A 7,123-nucleotide genomic window follows, 5' to 3' on the forward strand; every position below is an offset into this window, starting at 1 on the left:
TGCCTCCACCACTGACTCAGGCAGTGCATTCCATGCACCAACCACTCTCTGAGTAAAAAACCTTCCTCTAATATCCCCCTTAAACTTCCCACCCCTTACCTTAAAGCCATGTCCTCTTGTATTGAGCAGTGGTGCCCTGGAGAAGAGGCGCTGGCTATCCACTCTATCTATTCCTGTTAATACCTTGTACACCTCTATCATGTCTCCTCTCATCCTCCTTCTCTCCAAAGGGTAAAGCTTTAGCTCCCTTAATCTCTGATAATGCATACTCTCTAAACCAGGCAGCATCCTGGTAAAGCTCCTCTGTACCCTTTCCAGTGCTTCCACAACCTTCCTATAGTGAGGCGACCAGAACTGGACACAGTACTCCAAGTGTGGCCTAACCAGAGTTTTATAGAGCTGCATCATTACCCCTCCACTCTTAAACTCTATCCCTCAATTTATCAAAGCTAACACCCCATAAGCTTTCTTAACTATCCTATCTACCTGTGAGGCAACTTTCAGGGATCTGTGGACATGTACCCCCAGATCCCTCTGCTCCTCCACACTACCAAGTATCCTGCCATTTACTTTGTACTCTGCCTTGGAGTTTGTCCTTCCAAAGTGTAGCACCTCACACTTCTCTGGGTTGAACTCCATCTGCCACTTCTCAGCCCACTTCTGCATCCTATCAATGTCCTCTGCAATCTTAGACAACCCTCTACACTATCCACAACACCACCAACCTTCATGTCATCTGCAGAGAGACATTGAATGTTGTTTACTTAAATTTGCAGAAGGTACCACACATGAGGCTGCTTATCAAGCTACAGGCCAAGGTATTACAGGAAATATACTGGCACAGAGAGAAGAAAGCTGTCTGGGAGGTGGCAAAGGGTGGGAATATGTGTGGACTTTTCTGATTGATTGCCAGTGACCAGTGGTGTTCCCGTGACCAATGGAGTTCCAGTGACCAGTGGAGTTCCGGTGACCAGTGGAGTTCCGGTGACCAGTGGAGTTCCGGTGACCAGTGGTGTTCCCGTGACCAATGGAGTTCCAGTGACCAATGGAGTTCCAGTGACCAGTGGTGTTCCCGTGACCAGTGGAGTTCCGGTGACCAGTGGTGTGCCGGAGCCTTTGGGTAGATTGTGGATCCTGGTGTTCTGTTAGTTTTAACCCTGCTACCCCTAACTCCTGTCCCAGGACATCCCACTCCCACACTGTGAGAGGGAGGACAGAGAGTGAGAAGGGAAGGTGTGGTGGGAGGGGTAGGGAGGATGAGAATGTGGAGGGGCATACAGAGGCACGTTAGATGCTGCTCAGTCTTTATTGCTGAAGATCTGTACAGAGGTCATGACGCGAGCAAAGGTGGGAATCACCAGGTGGTCTCGCTGCACCAGGGGCAGGCAGGCGGGCGGGCGGGCTGTCTCTCTCTCTCCCTTTGTTGAAGTGGGATCTCTCACGCTCTCTATCTCTTTCCTCCAGAGTCGGGCATCTCTCTCTGAATCTCGGCTGGGTTCTGGGGAGAGGAAGAGGGAGAGGGAGGGGAAGAGACAACCCCATCACCCTCATTCGTTGTTTCGCTAGTGCCTGGCCAGCTCGCTGGTATGGGTGTTTGCCTTCCTGCAGACACTGCAGTTGAAGGGACTGTGCGCACAGCCGGGTCCCGCACCCACTGGTGACGCGCATTTGGCCAGCAGTGCCCAAGCCCTTGGCACAGTCAGGGTAAGCAAAGGAGAGGGTACGGGCGTGGAAGCTTATGGCGCAGCAGGGACACGGCTCCTCCAGCACGGGCAGCTGGCTGAAGTGATTGCGACAGACACTGCGCTGGAAGGGCTGGTCGCTGGCGGGGGCCCAGCAGTGGCGACGTGGGTCTCTGGTGACACAAGAGCAGTCGGAGCAGGAGCCACACTGAAGCAGCCCGTTACCACTGGTGTCGCTGCAGACTACAGGCCTGCTTGAATTGCCTGGCACATGCGGGGCACTCACCCGTGTGCACCTGAAGCTTGGCACAGCAGCTGAAGACATGAGCGCGGATAGTGGAGTAAGGGTTGGGGGAGGCAGCCACCCTGTCCAGGAGCAGCCCTCCCCACTCCCCAACAACAGATCATCCAAGAGAACCTCCTTCTCCAGCACACTGCACCAGGTCCTGCGTCCTCCTGCTGATCAGACAGAGATGGTGTCAAACGCTGAGGGGTAGGACGGGATCACAGGGACACAGGGCAGTCGGATAACAGAACTGACGTGGAACAGAGGAGAGAGAGTGGTTCATTTGGAACCGATGCAGATCTATGGGTACAGCGGGATGTGTTTGGGAATTCGTGTCACGCTGTGGGGACAGAACAGATAGTTTCAGGTTGTTAGAGGACTCTGGGAGACTGGGGGCAGTGCAATTAATTTGAAATCATCTGAGAACTATGTGGAAAGACAATGGGGTAGTTGGATTAGTTTGAGACTGACATTTTAGGTGTCACATTTCCCGAGGAGACATTGGATTGCACAGAGGGAGAGTGTGTTTAGAAGAAGCAAGCAACACAATCAGTACATTTTGTGCGTTACTGTTCCCAAGACACTGTATTGTGCATAATTAGGCACTTAGCAAAGTCCAATGAAAAGAGGTTAAGCACAGCAGCCAATGTGGGAGCGGCCACTGTGGGTGTGGGCCAATGCTAGAGTGGGGAGTTGAGGCTTTGGCTCATCAGGGCTTCGGTGAGGAGAGGTGAAGGCCATAAGTAGATTATTTTTTGTTATTTATCCTTTAATTCTGCTTGCCCATGTGCCTGGACCTGCCCAAGGCCTCCAACTAAGAAAGGGTTGAGCTCGAAGAAGTGACCGTGGCTGGAGGCCGACATGGCCTCGGGTTTGAGTTCAGCAGGGGCAGCGGCGGGCGGTGCCAAGGCGGCCAGCGAGAACAAACTGGAGGACAGGCTGTACTCGGTGCAGTCGCAAGATCGAAGAAGATGGAGGTGTATAGCCGCGCACGCACTGACTGACTGAGTGATTTTCTTCTTGCACATTCAGAGCAGCAGGGATGCCAGACAGGATAGCAGAATGCTCTTCTTGTGGGAATTGGGAAGGCATGGAGGCCTTCAGTGTTCCTGATGACTACACCTCAGGGCAGCTTCTAACAGACCATGTTAAGCAGTTGGAGCTGGAAATGGATAAACTCTGAATCATTCAGGAGGCTGAAGGGGTGATAGATAGGACATACAGGGAGGTAGTTACACCCAGGGTGCAGGACACAGATAACTGGGTGACCATCAGGAGGAGAAAAAGGGATAGGCAGTCAGTCAGAGCACCCCTGTGGCCAACCCCTCAACAACAGGTATATCACTTTGGATACTGTTGTAGGGGAATGACGGACAGAGGAAAATCACAGCAGTTTTGGCACTGAGTTTGGTTCCGTGGCTCAGAAAGGAAGGGGGAGAAGAGGCAAGCTGTGGTGATAGGGGGTTCATTAGTTACGGGAACCAAAAGAAGGTTCTATGGAGAACAGGATTCCTGGATGGTACTCTGCCTCCCGGGTGCCAGGGTCAGGGACATCTCAGATCGAATCCTCAGCCTTCTTAAGTGGAAGGGTGAACAGGGCATGGATCAACACTTGTAATTATGATTTTGTAGCCATTAACGAGACTTTTTGGGTGTAACTGAGGAATAAAAAGATATGACCACGTAAATGGGATTATATTATAGGCCAACCGTCACAGTCCTGATTGTTTATTCCCTAGTTTCCTCTAATTTCCTTTGACTGTGCCATGGTTCCGACTGTAAATTTCCCAACTGCTTCTAATTTTCTTTGATGATGACACACTTGGTTTCCACCAGGACCTGCAGTATAAGAATCCTGGCGTTTCAAACCCTAGTTGCCAGATCGTTGGTCTTTTTCCTGTGTGATAACTAACGTTTCCCGACAGCTTAGAACTGTTTGTTCTAGGTTTAGCTCCGGTTTCAAGGTTTCCCTATGAGAACTCGTTGACTTTATTAACTTTGCCTCCAACTTTCACCCTGCCCTCAAGTTTACCTGGTCCATTTCTGACACCTCCCTCCCCTTTCTAGATCTTTCTGTCTCTGTCTCTGGAGATAGCTTATCTACTGATGTCTACTATAAGCCTACTGACTCTCACAGCTATCTAGACTATTCCTCTTGCCACCCTGTCTCTTGCAAAAATGCCATCCCCTTCTCTCAAATCCTCCGTCTCCACCGCATCTGCTCTCAGGATGAGGCTTTTCATTCCAGGACGAGGGAGATGTCTTCATTTTTTAAAGAAAGGGGCTTCCCTTCCTCCACTATCAACTCTGCTCTTAAACGCATCTCCCCCATTTCACGTACATCTGCTCTCACTCCATCCTCCCGCCACCCCACTAGGAATAGGTTTCCCCTGGTCCTCACCTACCACCCCACCAGCCTCCGGGTCCAACATATTATTCTCCGTAGCTTCCGCCACCTCCAACGGGATAACACCACTAAGCACATCTTTCCCTCCCCCTCTCTCTCTGCATTCCGCAGGGATCGCTCCCTACGCAACTCCCTTGTCCATTCATCCCCCCCATCCCTCCCCACTAATCTCCCTCCTGGCACTTATCCGTGTAAGCGGAACAAGTGCTACACATGCCCTTACACTTCCTCCCTTACCACCATTCAGGGCCCCAAACAGTCCTTCCAGGTGAGGCAACACTTCACCTGTGAGTCGACTGGGGTGATATACTGTGTCCGGTGCTCCCGATGTGGCCTTTTATATATTGGCGAGACCCGACGCAGACTGGGAGACCGCTTTGCTGAACATCTACGCTCTGTCCGCCAGAGAAAGCAGGATCTCCCAGTGGCCACACATTTTAATTCCACATCCCATTCCCATTCTGACATGTCTATCCACGGCCTCCTCTACTGTAAAGATGAAGCCACACTCAGGTTGGAGGAACAACACCTTATATTCCGTCTGGGTAGCCTCCAACCTGATGGCATGAACATCGACTTCTCTAACTTCCGCTAGGCCCCACCTCTCCCTCGTACCCCATCTGTTACTTATTTTTATGCACACATTCTTTCTCTCACTCTCCTTTTTCTCCCTCTGTCCCTCTGAATATACCTCTTGCCCATCCTCTGGGTCCCCCCCCCCATCTTTCTTCCCGGACCTCCTGTCCCATGATCCTCTCGTATTCCCTTTTGCCAATCACCTGTCCAGCTCTTGGCTCCATCCCTCCCCCTCCTGTCTTCTCCTATCATTTTGGATCTCCCCCTCCCCCTCCAACTTTCAAATCCCTTACTCACTCTTCCTTCATTTAGTCCTGACAAAGGGTCTCGGCCTGAAACGTCGACTGTACCTCTTCCTAGAGATGCTGCCTGGCCTGCTGCGTTCACCAGCAACTTTGATGTGTGTTGCTTGAATTTCCAGCATCTGCAGAATTCCTGTTGTTCCCTATGAGACTCCGTCTGTCTGAGTCAAGGCTCCATGTCAAGATCCCTCCTGTTTGCTGTTCAGTGTTTAAGCCTGTGTAAGCATCCTAACTCGATCTGCGTGCCTGTGTCCTGCACTTGGATTCACCTCATCCACCACGTTCCATTACAACACCAACAGTCCGTGGGATTTCGAGGGGCAAATTTGTAGACAACTTGCAGCGCATCGCAAGAAACATCAGGTCATTATAGCAATTTCAAATTTCCACATGTTGAATGGGACTCTCGTGGCTAACATAACGGGGCATAGCTTTAAGGTGCTTGAAATAGGTACCAAGGGGATGTCCGGTTCAGTTTTTCATATAGAGACTGATGGGTGTATGGAATACACTGCCAGTAATGGTGGCGGAGGGGATATGATAGGGTCTTTTAAGAGACTCTCAGATAGGTACATGCTTAGAAAAATAGAGTGCTATTTGTGAGGGAAATTCTATGCAGTCTCTAGAGTAGGTTACATCGTCGGCTCTATATAGTTGGCCGAAGGGCCTGTAATGTGTTGTAGATTTCCATGTATTGTAAAAGAATTAGATGGGACAAAGTTTGTCAAATGTATTCAGGAAAGTTTCAGTACATAGAAGTCCCAGTGAGAGAGTCTGCAATACTTGATCTCCTATTGGGGAGTGAGACAGGGCAGGTGATAGAAGTTTGTGGAGGGGAACGCTTTGCACCTAGTGATCATTATGCCATTAGTTTCAAGGTAATTATGGAGAAGGATAGGTATGATCCTCAGGGTGATATTCTGAATTGGAGAAAGGCCAATTTTAGTGGTATCAGAAAGGATCTAGTAAGTGTGGACTCGGACTAGCAGAGGTGTACTTGGTAATCAAATCTCAAACAAGAGAAAATCTGCAGATGCTGGGAATCCGAGCAACACACACAAAATGCTGGAGGAACTCAGCAGGGCAGGCAGCATCTATAAAAACAAGTTCAGTCGACATTTCAGGCTGAAACCCTTCAGCAGTCCTGCCAAATGGTTTTGGGCCAAAACATCGACCGTACTTGTTTCCATAGACGCTGCCTGACCTGCTGGGTTCCTCCAGCATTTTATGTGTGTACTTGGTAAGTAGGAAGTCTTCAAAAGTGAAATTTTGAAAGTACAGAGTTTGTATAATCCTGTCGTAACAAAAGGCAAGGATAAGAGGTTTAGCGAACTTTGGTTTTCGAGTGATATTGAGGCTCTGGTTAAGAAAAAGAAGGAGACACATAACAGGTATAGGCAGGTAGGATCAAACGAGGTACTTATGGAGTACAAAAATGCAAGAAAGCACTTAAGAAAGAAGTCAGGAGGGTTAAAAGAAAATCCTCTAGCAGACAAGCTGAAGGAGAATCCTAAAGGATGTACAGTATTAAAAGCAAAAAGATAGCAAGGGACAAAATGGTAATCTGCCCATGGAGCTGAAAGAGACAGGGGAGATCTTATATGCATTTGTTTGCAGCTATTCCTCAGGAGACTGTACTTGTTTGTATAGATGCTGCCTGACCTGCAGATGTCTATAGAAGTGAGACAAAGCAGCAGCAAGGTCATGGACCACACACATATCACAGAGGAGGAGGTGTTTGCCATCGAGGCAAATTAGAGTGGATAATTCCCTAGAGCCTGACAAGGTGCTTCCTCGAACCCTGTGGGAAGCTGGTACAGAAACTGCAGGGGCCCCAGCAGAGATATTAAATATCCTTAGCCACAGGTGC

The sequence above is a fragment of the Mobula birostris genome, chromosome 14 (genome assembly GCF_030028105.1).
Source record: "Mobula birostris isolate sMobBir1 chromosome 14, sMobBir1.hap1, whole genome shotgun sequence".
NCBI lineage: Eukaryota > Metazoa > Chordata > Chondrichthyes > Myliobatiformes > Myliobatidae > Mobula > Mobula birostris.